Here is a 20,081-nt window from a genome sequence, read left to right as displayed (position 1 = left end):
TCGTTAATTTGTTCGCTCGTTAAAAGCCCCTTGTCCATGTCAGTGCACACTGACATCGATCGAGCCAGAGGGAACGCACGGTCGATATGTGACCGTCACTCAGGGGACGACATCTGGGATTTTTTGGCGATGCGCGTTTAAATAGGAGATAACATTTTAGGCCACATCCGCCATCTTGAATTTATGAAATTTTAAAATTTGACCCGAAATTCAAGTTTCCCGTCCGAAAATACCCCCTGATACCAAGTTTCACCAAGATCAGCTGGACAGGGGCTGAGATAGCATTTTAGGCCATGTCCGCCATCTTGGATTTCTGAATTTTCAAAATTTGACCCGAAATTCGAGTTTCCCATGCGAAAATACCCCCTAATACCAAGTTTCACCAAGATCGGCTGGAAAGGGGCCGAGATAGCATTTTAGGCCATGTCCGCCATCTTGGATTTCTGAATTTTCAAAATTTGACCCGAAATTCGAGTTTCCCGTCCAAAAATACTCCCCGATGCCAAGTTTCACCAAGATCGGCTGGACAGGAGCCGAGATAGCATTTTAGGCCATGTCCGCCATCTTGGATTTCTGAATTTTCAAAATTTGACCCGAAATTCGAGTTTCCCGTCCGAAAATACCTCCTGGTACCAAGTTTCACCTAGATCGGCTGGATAGGGGCCGAGATAGCATTTTAGGCCATGTCCGCCATCTTGGATTTCTGAATTTTCAAAATTTGACCCGAAATTCGAGTTTCCCGTCCGAAAATACCCCCTGATACCAAGTTTCACCTAGATCGGCTGGATAGGGGCCGAGATAGCATTTTAGGCCATGTCCGCCATCTTGGATTTCTGAATTTTCAAAATTTGACCCGAAATTCGAGTTTCCCGTCCAAAAATACCCCCCCCAGTACCAAATTTCACCAAGTTTCCACCAAGCTTCGCCGCGCGCGCGTCAATCAAGTGATTCAAGTGGAGATAGCGCCTTTTGATTTAATTCGGAATCCGGGTTAGCGCATTAAATCAAAGGGAATTACATATAGTTCCTTTTGATTTTATTCGTAATCGCTGATTCCCTGTTTTGCGATTTTTCAGGGGCTGATTCCAGGGGATGAAATTAGTATTTTGGGGGCATATTTACGTGTGAGAGCAGCCTATTACATGGAGAATCCAGATCCGTTAAAAACTGAAATTTGGAAATTTGGCGCTTAGTTCCCTTTCGTATAAATACGTCCAGTTTAAGACTGATGACTCCCGACACTTTGATGCTACTTTGATCGGAATTGGTTCGAGAATTTGATCGTCTATCCAGGGCTAAAGTTGGTTATCTCGACTCACGACCCTCTACCGGAAATCGATTCATTTTTGGACGATCCCTGAAATACAGAATTAAACGACCCTCGGAGAATGTGCGCATCGTGAGTTGTCTCTGATCGTGAGAGAGACAAAGTTGAGCTTTGGTTAGCCAAAGTATTTAGTGTTAGACACAAAGCCATAAAACAACAGAAAAAAAAAAAAAAAAAAAAAAAAAAAAAAAAGTATTTAGTGCGTCCAGGCCCTGCGGCTCGTTTCGACGCGTAATGACACTGATTGTGAGTTATGCGTGCCTACTGTGTCTGTCACACTCACACACACAATTACACCCTCTCTTACACTTACTCACGCTGTGCGTTAATGAGTGATTTTATAGGCGCGCGGAGTTGCGAACGACCGACTAGCGACGGAAGTTCTGAATGAGAGGCCGCCAGCCTTCCAAATAGGTACTTCATCACAAGCACGACTTAACAAATTGTGAAGCCCCTGCCTCCGCGTTTTAGACGTTTTAGACGCTTTAAACGCTTTAATTGAAGAGCAGGACAAGGCGCATACTTGCAATTGTTTTATTTTTATTTTATTTTTTTTATGTCAATGCGTTCAATTAAAACTAGTCTTAAAATATAAATCGTGAAAAACTATCAAAATCCAATTTATGAGCATCAAAAAGCGAGTTCGAACTTTCTCTCCGCCATAAGGCTCTAAGTAATTTTGAAACTTTAAACACTTATTTCTTTGAAAAAAAAAAAAAAAAAAAAAAACTGCACTTGTGCGCCTTATCCTTATAGCCCCTAAATTAACTCCTATTTTGACTTCATGAGGGAAAATTCAATGTATAATTGCAATTCGTTTTGCAATGAGGAATTAAAATTTCATGCTCATTTATTAAAGTACTTAACTGTATGGGGTAGGTAATCGTTGTTCTTAAAGTACGCTGAAAATAGCAGTTCCTAATCGCCAAATTTTATGTGGTCCTATTGAGACCGCCTATACGGAAAAACGTACTTCATTCAGTAAATCCCAGAAAAGGGCTGTTGCCCCCAATTGCCTTTAGAATAGGTGTTTTTAGGGTAAACTTTGTTGAGAAATGCGTTTCCGAGCTTGAGAATGTTTGAATCTGCTTTCTTGACCGAAAAGGGAAGCTGAAAGTTGTAGTTACGAAAAGAACGCTTCTCATTGACCTGAATCACATGCGTTGGTGGTCCATAGTTTCAACCACCCTAAATTAAATGAAATATGGCCTTTCGATGTGTCAGCAACTTTAAATAATAATGCTCATTTGTTTTCCTTTATAATATTAAAACAACACAGGTGGTTTTGGAACAAAATCGTTAGAGCTTTCCACTCCCTTTTTCCCAAAATCAGTGGCGAGGCGTGAATGATCGATTATCGATATTTCCCCATATAAAGTTGTGGTAAAGAATCGATTGTTAAGGTATTCGTTGCGAACACCCTGTTTATCGATCCTTTCTCCATAGGTTTAAAAGGCAGAGCAATCGATATATCACAAAGCACACAACGCCACTGCCCAAAATATGTTCTCACCCTCGACTAAATCCAACACTAAAAATCTGATTAATGATGTTAAGACTTGGAAGATGCGACTCAAGACCTAAAACATATTTAAAAAAAAAAAAAAAAAAAAAAAAAAAAAAATTGTAATAGTCGTTGCTCGGCGGCAAAATTATGATGAAATCACAATTGGACGTATTTCTGCCAAACAGATAACTATATGTGCACTAAGACACGAACCTTGAAATCTAAAAGAATGTATGCATACCAGGGCTCACGTCATAATGTACATAGTTCCGTTTAGCAGAAATACGTCCAACGCATCCTGAGATAGACTACTAATAGTTTGCTTCCTCATCCCACTTTCGGAACATACCGGTATAAGAACTCGAGAAGTAAAGACGGGATACACGTAACATCTCTCAGACACGAATACGAGGAACGCGTATTGCATACTCGGTTGGATGAAGGCGCCTTCAGTGAAATAGCAGACGATACTTCAGGTGATTTGATGGACGCCATATTTTGTGTCAGAACGACATGCGATAAATCGCATCGGTTGGTCCCATTTTTTCTGCTAATCGTCATTTTTCTCATATTTTGAGATCGCAATTCTGTTGCCAGGAGGCTAAAGAATTAACATATCAATTTCGACAACCAAATTCAACGTATTAAAGGCGTAGTTTTTTCAGAGGAAAAATATCGCACTCGGGTGCAGTTTCGATATCAGTGTCGAATGCGATATTTTTTCTCTAAAAAAACCACGCCCTTGATACGTTGAATTTGTTTGTGAAAATTGGTAAGTGAATTCTTCAGTCCCCGGGCAACTAAATTGCGATCTCAAAATTCGAGAAAAATGACGATTAGCTGAAAAAATAGGACCAATCGATGCGATATATTGCATGGCGTTCTGACACAAAATATGACGTTCATCGAATCACCTTAAATCCTAAAGCTATGTATTTTCTTTACAACTATATTAAACATTTTCGAGCAAACCTTATTTTTTAAAAGCTAGTTTCAAGAAACTGAGGGCAAGTAAAAATGCCGACAGTTGGCTTTCGTCGCTCTTCATTTTTTGTTCACATTTTAGCCGTGGAGGCTCGTTTTGCTGTTTTTGTTTTATATTTACTATCGTAGACTTTTCGTTAAGTGGCGTTGAGGAGAGGAGAAACACAATCCGTTGTTTTCCTCACGAAATAACGTAACCACATTTCAATTTCGCCGAATTTCCCTTCGCAAATTGCATTTTGACCTTAAAATTCTTGAGGATTTTTAACTGAAAATTTCACTGACTTTTCTTCTAATCAGTGTTCGAAACTCACAGGCGCCAACGCGCCAAATGCGCCTAAGAAATCGGTCATGGCGCCTAAAATATGAAGGCTCTGCGTCATCGTGGCCCCTAAAAATTGCCCCCCCCCCAAAAAAAAAAAAAAAAAATCCTAATTTTTCTGTATGGTGATTTTTCGAAATTTCCTCAAGTAACAGCTAATAGTTCTGTAATTAAAACACCTTGAGATTCGAACACTGCTACTAATCCCATGCAAAAATCATACAAATTTTGGACAGCAGGGTACAATCTTGTGAAAAATTAGACTGTTTGAGTCAATTTTGCAACCTTGGAATAGAGCTACGTTCCTTCGTTTTGGAAACGACGATTTCACCATTTTGCAGAATATCTACAATGAGACTTAAAAAATTATTCCTCACCTGGTCAAAAGAAACCCCTTAAAGTAGAGAGAAAAACTTTAAATCAACGACGGGTTAATATTAATTTTTTCTGAGAGCAGAAGCACAAAACACAGTATTAGAATGCCCGCGAAAAAAGTAGGGAATAAGATCCGTCTCCAACGAACGCAGAGCTAGAAAAATTCACAGTATTTCACGAATATGAGCCGTGGAAAAGCAGCGAGACGCACCATGCGTTAAGCAGGTAAGCGCACCGTCGAACTGCCGACTAAACACATCGAAAACACCAGCGAACAATGAACAATCAACCAAAACACTCCTAGCACATCGACGGGGTCCGGCGTCATTCACAAAAATGGAAACGGCGAGGTGAAAAGGAACCAAGGGAAGTGAGGTGGGAGCGAGATCGGTGATGCATCTCTACGTTCGCGAGAGGGAGATAAACATAGAGGAGAGAGCGGGAGAGCTGTGTTGAATGGCTGAAAAGCACAGCGTTTACTGCTGCATCCTGCAGGACAATTATTGCGTCGGGCCGCCTAGCGCGCAACTGGAATTATCTGGAAACTTACTGGAATCGACTATTGCTGCGCTGCTCGGGCAATTGTCCTGCTATGCCGGCCGTAGCGCCGGTGTTGGGACCGTCCAGGCAATGCCCGCTACGCTACCACCAGGGAATGAGGTTAAACACCTATTGGACGTATTTCTGCCAAACGAAACTACATACATTAAGACATGAGCCCTGAAACCCATAAGAGTATGCATAACAGGGCTCTCATGAGGTTAAACGCCTATTGGACGTGTTTCTGCCAAACGAAACTACATACATTAAGACATGAGCCCTGAAACCCATAAGAGTATGCATAACAGGGCTCTCATGAGGTTAAACGCCTATTGGACGTATTTCTGCCAAACGAAACTACATACATTAAGACATGAGCCCTGAAACCCATAAGAGTATGCATAACAGGGCTCTCATGAGGTTAAACGCCTATTGGACGTATTTCTGCCAAACGAAACTACATACATTAAGACATGAGCCCTGAAACCCATAAGAGTATGCATAACAGGGCTCTCATGAGGTTAAACGCCTATTGGACGTATTTCTGCCAAACGAAACTACATACATTAAGACATGAGCCCTGAAACCCATAAGAGTATGCATAACAGGGCTCTCATGAGGTTAAACGCCTATTGGACGTATTTCTGCCAAACGAAACTACATACATTAAGACATGAGCCCTGAAACCCATAAGAGTATGCATAACAGGGCTCTCGTCATAATGTACATAGTTCCGCTTAATACGTCCTATTGTCGTCGCGCAAAATATATATATTTTGGCGAACGCGAGCACGATGAAAGAGTTGCTCGAGGGGATCTACAGAGCGACCAGAGACAATATCGATGGCTCAGGTGTAAAACCACGGATCTCCATATCGATCAGGGGCGGATCCAGCAAATTTGGCAACACCGGATTTCCTGCATTTAAACCTGCGCCAAAGAATCGATTCGTGTCGGAGCACCTGGCGCCGCCAAGAACCGATACATTTCCATAGGTTTAAATGGAGAAAAGACAGTGATGTCAATTTGCTGGATCCGCCGATGGTATCGATGGCTGAAGAGCAATACCGCCTAACTGCAAACTGACAAAAGACGAACATTTTTAAAAAAAAACTGGTTTTGGTTCAAATAAAAAATTGAGATCTTTGTAAATTTCTCGTTTAAAGAAATTTTCTAGCCCCAAAAACTGGAAAAAAGCAGGCCCTGCACTTCTATCTCCTTTGTAGTGTAAAGGTTTCTTTCGAAAGTCAACGCTCAAATTCGTCTACTGATGACTGGTGGCCAACAGTGGGGTGGTGTGATAATCGATTATCGATATTTCCTCATTTGAAGCTATGGTAAAGGATCGATTATAAAGGTGTTCGTTGCGAACACCCTGTTTATCGATCCTTTTCCACGGATTTAAATGGTAGATCAATCGATATATTGCAAAGCACGCCACGCCACTGGTGACCAAAGAGTTGAGCGATTGGTTTAGCAATCCGAGCAATTTGCAAAGTTCGCTCGGAAAAAGAGGGTTTCAAGGTTCGTAGAAAATGTCCTTCTATGATACCTTTTTGGGTTCCTTGAACTTCCTTAATGCATAATATAAACTGTTATCAGTAGCGTAACGTGCTTCACGATATCGCCACATTCCGGCCGAAGTATTACAAGAGCCATTTTTACCGAAATCGAGTTATGAATAGTTTCGGAATAACGGGATGAATTTACATACGAAACCGACAATTTTTTAATAACTCGAATGTAGAAATATGAATAAAAATTGACTGAAGTTGATGTACTTTCGTATCACAAGCGCCATTTGGGAGAGAAGTGTCACAAGCACCAAGTTTGGCAACCGCCCACCTTTCTTATTGCTCACAATATTTGTTACAGCGATCCTCGGAATGACTTGAAACTAAATTATTTTTCGTATGTAAATGGATCTTCTTAAATCGAACATCATATTCACCTTAGAATAAAAATGAATAAGTACGGAAAGTACTCCGTTGAAGTTCATGAACTTTTGTATCTCAAGCGCCATGTAAGAGCAAAGTATCACTAGTGCCAAGTTGGGTAATCACTCATCTGTGGGATTGTGTTTGAAGTTTCAGTATCAACAACACTTGGAATGACCTAGAGCAATTCTTCACTTTCCGGCCGGAGTATTGGACTACAACAAGGGCATCGAAATTTAATTATGGGTGGTTTTGAATTAATAAGATGCTTTTTGATTCGAAAATTATATTATTTTTTTTTTTTAGGATTAAAAACAAATAAAGATGGAAAAAACTCTATTTAATTTGATGAGCTTCTGTATCACAATAAGCGCCAGATGTTATCAGAATGCCACGAGAACGCGGTATCACAAGCGCCAATTTTCAAAGAAAAATTTAATTTTTTTTTTTCAAGAAATTTTATCAAAATTCAAGACAGGAAGTTGCAGGGCCGGATTTAGGGGGTGGCCACATGGGCCGCGGCCCGTGGCGGCAAATGTTGTAATTTTTTCAAATGTAGGTATCAAGGAAAAAATCTGATTAAAAAAAAAAATTACAAACGAGAAAGGGCGAAAACATCTCTCATTTCCTGAGAGTTAAAGTATAGTGATTTCTGATTTGTTCGTAATTCGGTTATGCAAGAGACAGAAGTTGAGAGAGAAACCAAGCACGAAAGTCCCGGAGCGACGCGGCGTAGAGAGCAATGATGACGAGGACTTGATGAGATGGATGGAAAGGAGAAGCCCTCGGCGCGCCGGTCAGCATGGGACACATATTAGCGCCTACAAGGCTCCACGAATACTTCACGCATTGCGTCAAACGTTGCGGTAGCGGCCAGCAGCGGTCGCGTCGGCGCGTGAAACGCATAGCGCCTACAAGACTGTAGGGATACTTCACGCATTGCGCCAAATACAGCGCGGTGGAGGAAATTAAAATCATTAAACCACATTCATGTTTATTCTTTCATAATTTTTTTCGTTCTTTTCTCATTAATGAAAGGCCTTGTCCACACTGGGATAGGCTCACGGAACTTATTTTTCGCGCAAAGTTCCGTGAACTATAATAATTACCTAGTGGTGACAGGGTTTTCACAAAAAATGTGCCAAATGCGAGTAAACGCTTCTTATGCACCCCTCCTCCTCTGGCACGTTTACTTGATGGTTTGTATCGATGTTTCAAAGCGAATGAGAAGGGGCGGCAAGTAGGTAAATCCGGCCCTGGGAACTTGTGCTGGATCAGTATTCCAAGTTTCGAACCATTGATTATTAAGGACGTTCTAAAGGAAAGTATCTGTTCAAAGAGAGATCCAAAAAAGGGAGGAAAGAAAGAGAAAGAGAGAACACGGGAGGAAGGGAAGAAGAGAAAAAGAGACAGGGAAAACCCCGATGGCGTGGCGTGACTACAATAGTTGACACGGACCTAGGAATTAGTATGATGACAAAAGTAACTCCACTTTTTGGTATAGTCATTCTTTGCTGGAAGGTGTCTCCTCAAAATAAATTGATCAGTAAATAGGGACAGACTTCATTACTTTGTACTTTTCAATCCGTTTCTGTAGAGAGCTGAGCTTTCCACGAAATGTTTAAAGCGATAGAATCAGGAAGCGTGTTTTTAATAAATATATATTTTTTTTTTTCTCATGGACGACGCAAAGCTGAATAACTGCAGTAAAGACGAGTAGTGGATCGCTCGCAATACTGGATTTGAATTTTTCACATCAAAAGTGACGCAGCACTGTCTCCAAAGTGGTATCTCAATTGGACGTATTTATGCTGAAAGGAACTATGTCACACACAGGCCCTATGCACATAGTTCCTTTTAGCATAAATTCGTCCAATTGAAAAACGAATGATCTATTGTTGAGCCCGCGAACAAGGTCTGGAAAATCTAGCCTGTGGGAGAAAACGTGCCATGTGAACGTGAATTTTATCTACTGTGTGCCTCACCGAGTTCTATTCTTGAACTTGGCAAAGAAAATAAGTTCATGAAATTAGCCATAAAAACTTTATGATAAAAAAAACCGAACGGCAATATTGCCGCTATTTACCTTTGAGGTGGTTAGTCTGGTTCGGGTATCTCTTCTCGTTATCTGTTTTCTTTTTATAATCGCACATTTTAGAGGAGGCACATGGAGGCACGCGGAAAAATTTTCGCCTAGAGTTTTCTTTAATTGCGACATTGACCTGTAGTGAAGCACCGTCATAACATCGATAACCACGGAAGAATTCCGTTTACAGACTTGACTCTCTGAATGAGTTGAAATATTTATTTGGCAAAGTGAGGGGCTCGGAGGACAAGGCGTATAAGTGCAGTTTTTGAAAAAAAAAAATGAGTTAATAATGATATCAAGTAAAACCAGTCTTCATGCAAATTCTGCAAAAAAATTCGCCTCCGAATTCCAACTTTTAAGTATCAAAAAGTCGGTTTGATCTCTTCTTCCGCCATAAGACTCCATGTAATTTCGAAACTTCAAACACGTATTTCTCGAAGTGGCAAAAACTGCACTTATGCGCCTTTCATACATACTACATCCATACTTTATTCCTTCTTTGAAAAACTAGTCAATATAATTCCTTGAAAACTTCTTGAAAACGTTTCTTCCTTGTAAGCATAATATTCAGTATAAATCTCTCAATCCATCAAGTTGGCTTCTCTCTTTTTTTTTAAAAAAAAAATAGGAGTGGAAACTTCAAAACACTGCAATACAAGGACGTGGTTTCACCCTTTAGTCATCGATAGGCTTTCCTCAGTCATATGGCACCGTCCCGGGCATGTTCGTCAACGAATCGTACACTGAAAAAAAGTTACGGGCTATATAGACGTACCGTCCGTTCCGGGCTCAGTGGCCGAATGTACCGGGCGCTGGAGCCGTAGCTTCCATTGCTCCAGGTGCTATGCCCGAAACTTTCGGCTTCTGAACCCGGAACGCGGACGGTATGTATACAGGGTGTCCCAGTATTAAGTACGAATATTGAAGGAGTCCATTCTTTGGGTCAAAAAAAGACGTTTTTGTGGTATAACTTTTTTTCCAAAAACGCTTTCCCTGGGGGGCCACCCCCACCCCCTTCGCGCTCACCCGCGCTCCATTCAGTCCCTATTATCTCGAAAACGATGAGTCATAGCGAAAAACTGCAAGCACATTTTCACAATATTTTTCAACGCTGAATCAAATGTTACCGTCAAAAATCAATTTTTGTCACCAGAAACATTAATTTTGGCCCTTTATAGGTTCGATACTGCCCTAAACCCCCCTCAAAAAAAGTTTCCCCTTTTTTGGAGGTCAAAAATGAAAAGAACTCTAAAAACTACTGCCAGTTACCAGTTTTCATCAATATTGGTTGATGAACATTGTCACAGTGTTAAAAAGACGATTTTTTTTCTCCAACTTTGGGGAGTCGTGGCCCCTCAGGAAAAGCGTTTTTGGAGAAAACGTTATATCACAAAAACGCCTTTTTTTGACCCAAAGAATTGACTCCTTCGATATTCGTACTTAATCCTGGGACACCTTGTATACAGCCCCTAAGTACTTACGGGCTGTACATACAAGGCCCCGGACCGGAATTTTTTTCAGTGCACAGAGTGAATCTAAGAAGAGGAAGCTCCGACTTCGCTTGGTGGAAGGACGATGTACGTAGATAGACAAATGCATGCAGGAATAAGGTAAACAGGGCAGTCGAATGTTCGGCAGTGGTGGTGCGGAGAGGGCTTATGCAATCATGACCTCTTATTACGTTTTGCCTCTGTCCACCTCCGCCGTTCGTCTTTTCCCGGTTTGGCATGGCTCCACACGAGACCGATCACATGACGATACCGGCCGGTGCTCTCAGGCCGGCTTGACTCCCGTTTTAAGCAAACATCACGTAGTTTCAATGGGAACGTTACGCAAATTCGCAGTTTTTCCTAAATGATCAAAACAAGTAAAATTAAAATGGGTCACTAAGCCCTCACGGAAAAAATTAAATTGCCGATTTAACAAGGCAATCGCTAAAAAAAGTGACTGCAACGTTTCAACGTAGATTTTACAACAAAAAAAATGCTACTTTAACCACTATTGTAAGCTAATTTAACCACGGGGGTGGTTAAAGCAGCATTTTTGTGTCGTAAAATCTACATTGAAACATTGCGGTCACTTTTTTTAGCAATTGAATTGTTAGGTTAGGTTATTCTAGACTTGACTAATTTTACAATCCTGTCTTTTTATCTGCAATTTTTGATGTGAATCTCCACTGGAAGTAAGCAATTAAAAGTCGATAAATTAAACGAATTTCACTAAAATACAGCTATCACTTTTATTTTTTGATAAGAAACCGAGCAATTAAATAGACACATTTCATCTGATATCTTCAGCAACCTACCCTCTGAAAAACCCTAAATTGAGGTAAAAGTACATCCAAGCGCAAAATATTACATTCGAATAGTACCTTGGAACAGTATTTTTGCATTTGGATCAGCCTCCTGACTTGAATTAAGGATTTTTAAGACTTTTCTCGGGAAAAAGCTTAAAACGTGCTTCTGAAAGTTGCTCACTAAAAGTTTATCGCTTGTCGATTGTGATTGATGAGCTGAAATTACTGTACTCTCATTATTTCATAAAATAAAAATTATTTATTGATGTCCTTCAACTATTTAAGTGGAAGCAGCTTCTGTAAACCTAGTGATGATTCCTATAGAACCCATAAAATTCGGAGTAGTGAGTCATAAAAATGTTAACCCATAAGAATGGTCTAATGAGGGTGAATATTATTGCCTCAACGTGAGTTTTTATGTTTTCAAAAGCCCCCTGCGAACATTCAGTGGGGTACTTTATTTACTTGCTTGTCCATCTATGATTTTTCTTTTTTATCCAGGCGAAGCGGAATCAGTAAAGACATTCATGAAGATTACCCCGTTTATCGATCCTTTTCCGTAGGTTTAAATGGCAAATCAATCGATCTATTGTAGAACACGCCACGCCACTGGTTCGACCTCTCCCGGTGGTGTTCCATTGTGCGGCGCGGCGCGGCTGGAATTTCTCCGTTCTTCGTTTTTCCGCTGTTCCGCGGCGCTTGAGGTTTTCCCTGACCTGGCACAAAGTAATGAGACGGAACAGGAATGGAAAGATCAACACTCAAGAGGGAAACCGGTGGCGGGAGAAGTCAACAGTTTTCACGCTGCGGTACCGGGAAGCATCGGAGCACAGCCGCCGCGAAAACAGCCTATGGACCAGTGGTGTGGCGTGCTTTGCGATATATCGATTGTTACGCCGTTTAAACCTATGGAATAGGATCGATAAACAGGGTGTTCCCAACGAACCTTAATAATCGATTCTTCACCATAGCATCAAATAATGAAATATCGATAATCGAGTTGAGCGGTTTCTGGAATGGCTCGGGAAAAGCGCATCATCGTCCGTCAGGAAACGGTGGAGTTTCCCCGTGACGCTTTGCCGCTCCGAGCCTGCTGTATGAATGATCGATTATCGATATCTCCCTTGGAAGCTATGGTAAAGAATCGATTATAAAGGCGTACGTTTCGAACACCCTGTATATTGATCCTTTCCCGTAGGTATAAATGGCGGATTAATCGATATATCGCAAAGCACGCCGCGTCACTGATCTTGAAGTCATTTTCCGATTCATGTTAGATGTAATGATCGAGATGCACTGGCTCCTAGAGGACATGTGACAGAAGCGGAGAAGGAGGACACGAGGTGACAGCGTCAATGAGCCTCCCCAGTGATGCAAAATTTCATGAGGCTTTATGAAATAAAATATCATAAAATCCGTGCAATTTCATGATACCTTTCACAATTCTGCAATGAATTTATGCCATGAATGCATAGAGGCAGTAAACTCTTAATTGGACGGATTTATGCTAAAAGGAACTGTGTGCAAGTGGAATGATGGGGTGCGCTCGTGCAAGCTGCATTAGAAACAATGTAAATGTGGATACGGTTCCTTTTGAGAAAATGGAAAAGCGGGATTCTACATTCAATCAAAAGGAACCGAGCGCTAACTCGTGAGCCGTGGACATGTGACAAGAGCGTTGTGGACAGAGCTCATGAGTTAAAGAGCCCTGCCACCGATCTCCCCGTCCTGCCCGGTCTCGGTCGATGCCCCTGACGTCACTGGCGCTTTTAAAGTCCCATTCATTCTTATGGCCCTCAACTAACTAGTATACCCCATCTTTTCACATGCGCATAGGTCCATTTAGCACAAATACGTCCAATTTCGAAATTTTAGAAGAAAATTGCGAAATCCCGACATATATCATTTTCATGCGAAAAATCTCGAGGAAATTGTAGGAGTAAAACGCGGCTGATGGAAGAGGTAAAAAGTCACGACAGCGTGCATACGGGTAATTTAAGTTCATCTTTAATTTCGTTCGAAAGCAAGCAAAAACCGGCAGCCGGGAGAGGGGAGGGACAGGGGTAGGGTTGGATGCGCGACGAAGCGGGGGAGGCGTTCGGGGGTAGCTTTCTATTTTCACTCTTCAACGCTGCAGGGTGAACAACCTCGTGACCTAGATGATGTCTCGACCAACGCCAATCTGGCGATGCAGTTTTGCTCCCACGATTTTCCCCATTTTTCATCTGGCTCCCTCGCAATTTGTATCCAAACCCAAAACTACCCCAAAACTACCCCTCGATGAGCAGTGGCGAGACGTGAACAATCGATTATCAATATTTCCCCGTTTGAAGCTATGTTACAGAGTCGATGATTAGGGTGTTTGTTGTAAACACCGTGTTTATCGATCCTTTTCTATGGGTTTAAATGGCAAATCAATCGATATATTGCAGAACACGCCACGCTACTGTCAATGAACCAGTCGCGCTGGTCACAGAATTAGGTTTTGATGTTTGATTCCAGTAGATTAGCTGAATATATAAGATCCATCCAAACCGCAACTTTCTCGTTCAATGTGAACCGAGCACTGGAAAAAAAAGCACATTGGATCTAGAGTCTAGTCTCTTGAAAACATTGACAAGAAAAAGGACTCCTAATTCAATCAGATTTAAGCTTAAATCGAAAGGTTATCCGCTCAAATTAAGAGGCTTAGTTCTTGATTTAAGCTTAATCTGATTGAGTCAAGAGTATTTTTTCTTGTCTATGTTTTTAAGAGTCTAGACTCTAGATCCAATGTGTTTTTTTTTTCCAGTGAGCCTTTGAAAAGTCGGGTTTTTGACATCATCCATACCGCGGTAGTGACACCCTTGGTTTCTTTCACATTGCTTTCATTCGAGTTTCACGTTAAAAAACCAGTGTAAATGTGCATCACACTGACTGATAAAAGCAAGGTGGAAGAAACCAAGGGTGTCACTACCGCGGTGGATGACGTCAAAAATCCAGCTTTTCAAAGGGAGATATCTCGATTAATATTGAACATATTAAGTTGCGGTTTGGACGGATCTTAATATTTTTAGCTAATCTACAAGAGTCAAGCATCAAAACACAAATCTGTGACCAGCGCGACTAACCCATTGCTCCTCATACCTGAATATTCGCATCCTCCGCCATATTTCAGATATTGGCTTGGTTTCTGACCGGCTGAAATTTTCCGACCCCCCTCCTCTTTCCCTTGAAAGACACCCTCGCGGTAAGTTTGGGGACTTTTCGTCCAATGATTCTCGTTTTATTCTCAAGATGTTTTATTGTGTCAGATCATTTATCTTGCGAAAAGCCCTCTCAAAATATTGGTCCACTTATCGTTAGTCTACTCCTGGCTAACACTGCTTAATTTAGTAAACAGGTCAAAACGCCTTGCTTTTGCCAAGAAAGACAACTACTACAGTATTCTATACATGTTACATGTGTTTCTTTCCATGTTATCACATGGAACAATAAAATAGTAAAAAACATGGTTCCCTAAAATTTGTTAGTAGATAGGAGGAAGGGTACGGTAAAGGAGATTCAGACCGTTCAAAAACACACCTAGCAGTGCTGCTGTTGAAAATGGCAACACCGCACCGAAAATCGATGAAACTTACATAGATCTATGATAGGAATGAGGAAAAACAACATTGCTTTGCGACGTTGCAACAGACTTATCATTCAGGGACTTTGAGACAACTATAAACGGTTTATGGTCACATTTGTCTCGTCTCAATGTTTTTCTAAAAATGTTTCATAAAAATGTTGATCAACTTTCCCGTGAGGGAAGAGTGTTATGAGTCAGTATAGTTATTACGTGAAGACATTAAATCATCCCAGTCAAGGTACGCATGTTCTGTCTCCTAGCAGAGAAAAAATAAAACAAAATTAACCATGTATCTAGTTGATGTCTAATGTGCAAAGCGCTTTGATTGTATCAACGAAACTCATTTTATTGAAACAATAGCTTGGTCAAATATATCATTGAATTAGAGGAACGAGTAGAGGTATAGTGAACACCGACTGACCCCCCCCCCCCCCCAAAGATTCGGATTGGTACTCAATACTCATTACTTGTTCTCGCGGCAAAAAATGTTTAACTATAAAAAGTACACTATGACGTCACTGTTGATAAGTTTAATCACTATCAGACCAAGAGTAAAGCACCCCTGCGTCCATGACAGAAGGGAGGCATGAATGATCGACTAGCGAGATTTCCCCTTTTGGAGCTGTGGTAAAGAATCGATAATTGAGGTGTGCGCCGCAAACACCGTGTCTATCGATCTTTTCCACAGGTCTAAATGACAAATCAATCGATAGATCGCGATGTATACGCCACGCCACTGGTCCATAAGTTCTCTCTGCTACTTCCTGTCCCGGATTTTGTCCGATAACCAATAAAAAACTAACGATTGATTCTCATTAATCATAATAGTCAACAAACTTTGCCCTCGAGTTTATCTCCTGGGCTAATTGTGCTGTTTTGATACGCAAGTTTCAGTAGTCTGGGCTCGTGAGAAGTGGATGTGCAATGCAATTTTCATCCACGATCGAGGCGGGTTTATGTCGAAGATAGGTATTCATTTTTGAAAATGTTTATTTACTGCCGGAAAGAATCGGCAAAAGCTGCAAATCACATCGAGGGAATGCCATAAAATAATTGCAAAGAAGCTTTAATATTTTAAAATTGTAAATTATGCAGGCCGAAATTTTATTTTGCTTGAGGCTTGGTCTTGAGAAAACCTGATCATGCTCAAGTGCTCATTGCTCATGCGAAAAAACCGCTTTTAACGAGAATCTTCCTCGTATTTATTTTCTGTGGATTTCTATGTGAAATCGGCGCGTGATTCTATACAACCTTTATGAAAATCCGCCATCAACAGGAAAAATATTCGGCCCAGCGATTCTGTTATGGTCAAGAGCCATAGTATTTTCACTTTATAATTTAAAAGAATTAGAGATATAATATAAGTAAAACATATTTCGTTTATAAATGAACATGAGGGTATGTTAATGATTCAATTTAAGAAATACTAATTTATTAAACGAAAATCCCTCCATCTGAAAAAATTAAATAATGAAAATAGTTGTTTTTCAGATGCACCTGTGAATGTCATCCCACGATGACCATCCTAGTTTACGTCTACGGGTTCTTCGAATATCATCGTGCATATCCATCCTTAAAACGAATATTCGACCTTCACTGTAAAAAGTTACACTACATTTCTGCGAAACTCTTAAATTACTGCCCGTCATATATATATATATATATATATATATATATATATATATATATATGTCGCTTTTATAGCGCTCTTTGGCGCTGTGCGACGCCTAATCGCCACAAAGCTCGGTCTTCCCACAGGTCATCAGGGAGTTGACAATCTCTTATCTCATTTAACACCCCCTGTCGCCAACCTCTCACTGGGCGTCCCCTACGTCTCCTCCCAGGAGGAACCCAATCAAGCATCTTTTTTGGCAGCCTCTCTTCCGTCATCCTATTGACATGACCATACCAAACAAGTTGTTTGGTCATGACGTCGAACACGATGTCATTTTCGACTTCCATTATCTGACGCACTCTATCATTACGGACCCGATCTCTCCTAGAAATTCCAGCTGACCTTCTCCAGAAATCCATCTCCGTTGCTCTTAGCATATCCTGTGTCCGTTTCTTCAGCTGCCAAACTTCACATCCGTATGTTAATATACTTTTGACTACAGCGTTGTATATCCTCCTCTTGTTATCTTTAGAAATCCGCTGATCCCAGAGGATTCCATTTAACATCGCTATAGCCTTCCTTGCTAAGGTGTTCCTTTCCCTGATAGCTTGATCCGTCCTTCCATCCTGGGTCAACCGCACTCCCAAGTACTTAAAGTGCTCGCAGCCTTTGATCTGCTGCCCATCCTCCAACTCAATGCTTTGCTGATCACCGCCAAAAGTCATCTTCTCAGATTTGGATATGCTGACTTTCAGACCCCACTTCCGATACTCTTCTACTAGCTTGCGCATCATGTATTCCGCGTCATCTTGATCTTGAGCAACCACCACCTGGTCATCAGCAAAGCACAGAGTAAACAGAGTTTCGAGATCACCCAAGGGGACACCCATACCAGAGCATTTCTTTTTCCATTCTTTTAGCACGCACTCGAGATAAATTTTAAATAATGTTGGCGACAAACAACATCCCTGTTTTAAACCCTTAGTCACATAAAATCCCGCTGACAACCCCCCATGGCACTTAACTTTGGTAAAACTCCCTTTATAAAATCGCTTAACAGCGTCAATCAACCCCCCGTTAAAATTCGATTTTTCCAAGGCCTCCCAAAGTTTCACCAACGGCACGCTGTCATACGCCTTCTGGAGATCCACAAAAATTAAATGCAGTTCCTGAGCTACGGCCATTTTCTTCTCAATGACCTGGACAATAACAAAGAGGTGATCTATCGTAGACCTGCCAGCTCTAAAACCAGCCTGCTCCTCTGCTTCGTGATCCTGCCATTCGTCCTCGATCTTCGCTTTCAGTATCTTCCCGTACACTTTGCTTATTGTCCCGGTCACTGAGAGCCCCCGGTAGTTGTTACAGTCGTCCTTCCTTCCCTTCTTTTTGTAGATGGCCTTGATCCAAGACTCCTTCCACTCCCTTGGTACCTCGTCACCCCTGATGCATTGTTGCATCAGTTTTCTGAGGCACTCAAAGAGCTTGGCAGTCCCGTACTTGACCAACTCGACAGGAATCCCACCAGGACCCGGTGCTTTGTCATTAATTAGCTCTTTAACCGCTTTAATTATGTCACAAGTGTGGATCTCCAAGTTGTTCATTCTTCCGTTGTCCGTGCTGTTGTCTCGAAACTCTGGGCGCCTTTCCGTCAAAAGATCTTTAAAATGATCCTCCAGTTTTTTAAGTGATATCGGAGAAACGATGTCGCGCTTTATGTCTCTACGTAAACCTTTAATTAACTTCCAGCTCTCAGCACTTTTTCTCCCCCCTAGGTAGGTGTTAATTCTAGAACAGTTGCTTTCCCAAGCTTCATTCTTCTTCCGTGTTATGAGGCTCCTAACTTTAGACTGAGCTTTCCTGTAAGCAACTTTATCTTCAGTCTTTTTAGACGACAGAAATATAAGGTGTTTTTGCCTCTTAAGATTTATCTCGTCTTCAATTTCTTCATCCCACCAGTAAGGATGCTGGTATTTATTACTGGTTTTGTGAACACCTAGGGCTTCTTTCGCTGCAGAGTGGATACAATCTTTGATGAACTGATATTGCTCTTCCGTGGTACCCGAGAGTCCATCCCCCAGCTTCTCATCTAAGCGTTTCCGATACAGAGCCTTGACACTAGGGTGCTCCAAACTTTCGATGTTATACCATACTTCATGATTTTGCGTTCCCTGACTCTGCTGTTGCTCAGGCATTGGCTCTTTATCTTTAATCCCTTTAACGGGAAACGCTATATCTGCTCGGAGGAAATGATGATCACTGCCGCAAGAGAGTCCCCTGCACACTCTAACTTGCTGAAATTTCAACTTAGTAGTGTGCTTTACAATTACATAATCGATGATGGATTTCAATCCTCGCGTTGGCTGGACCCAGGTATACTTATGGATGTCTTTGTGTTGAAAAAAGCCATTCAAAATTTTCATCTCAGTTTGAGAACAAATTGAGATGAGCCGATCACCGTTATCATTAACAGCATCCTCCCCAAACGGTCCAACAACTTTACAGTTTACTCGTCGTCCCGTTCTGCTGTTCAAATCACCCATAAGAATGGCTTCCCTGCCAGCACCAACGTTCAGTATTTCATCATTCAGATCTTCGAAGAATTGGTCCTTACATGCGACAGTGGCATCATCATTTACACCGTATACTCCGAGCAGCGTGATCTTATGTCCGTACAGGTTAAGGTTCATTTTGATAATGCGCTGGTTGACGGCCTCCCAAGTGCCCACGAACTTACGTAGGCTTCTCCGCAAAAGTATTGCTACTCCTTGCTGAGCACGCTGATCTTTGGCTACGCCGCTGTAGAATAGATCATAGTCACCGTAATTCTCTGACCCGTGCCCTTTTTTCTTGGTCTCAGTAAGAACAGCGACATCCACTCCAAGTTTCTGAATCTCCGATATCACTTTCGGTAACTTATTTGAAATGCCTTGGACATTCCACGTCCCAAATACCATTGTCCGTTTTCTCAATTTTTGTCGACGTGTCCGTTTAGTTCTAGTGGTACCGAGGCTTGTATTGTTAGGTCGTTTAACAGTAAAACGTTTTACAAGTACCGGGGAGTTAGCCCGATGACTCAACCCCCAACCTGGAGGACCAGGGTTTGATTTCGGAGTTGCCTCTCCTAGACAGGTTGCTTTCACTTCAGCTCAGAGCCCTGTCTGCCCTTCTAGCAGGTGGTTCATACGCCCAGAGGCCGGTGACCATCTCCACTGCCCCCTTTAAGGCAGGGGCTACCAGCTGGGGTCCGCAGGATTGCTAAACCTGTGACAACAGTCCCCCATACGGTAACCCCATACTGTCCGTCAGATACATTCAATTAATCAGGTTGCTAAATTATTAAAAATAGCTTTTGAGATGCCGTCTGGTTCTGTACCATTTATTAGTACTTGAGTCAGCCGCTCATTACTACATAAATCGAATGCGAAGAGCATCGATAGCATACATCTTTTTCTGAAGTACCTCGCTGAGCGAGTTCAAAA

General features: G+C 41.6%; 1 protein-coding gene across 2 annotated transcripts in view; it reads right to left on the bottom strand.

The window, feature by feature from the left end:
• LOC109042152 (uncharacterized) overlaps positions 1-20,081 on the bottom strand; it is a 179,480-nt gene that overhangs the window by 126,258 nt on the left and 33,141 nt on the right. The window contains exon 1 of one of the 2 annotated variants that reach the window (XM_072300287.1): positions 4,518-4,806. The exons of the other annotated variant lie outside the window; for it this stretch is intronic. The gene's annotated coding sequence lies outside the window, so the exon portion shown is untranslated. Of the gene's footprint in view, positions 1-4,517; positions 4,807-20,081 lie in introns of those variants that run through there. 2 annotated transcript variants of the gene reach the window in all.

This window comes from Bemisia tabaci, chromosome 5 (assembly GCF_918797505.1).
Source record: "Bemisia tabaci chromosome 5, PGI_BMITA_v3".
NCBI lineage: Eukaryota > Metazoa > Arthropoda > Insecta > Hemiptera > Aleyrodidae > Bemisia > Bemisia tabaci.
This window is presented reverse-complemented; position numbering and strand designations above follow the sequence as displayed.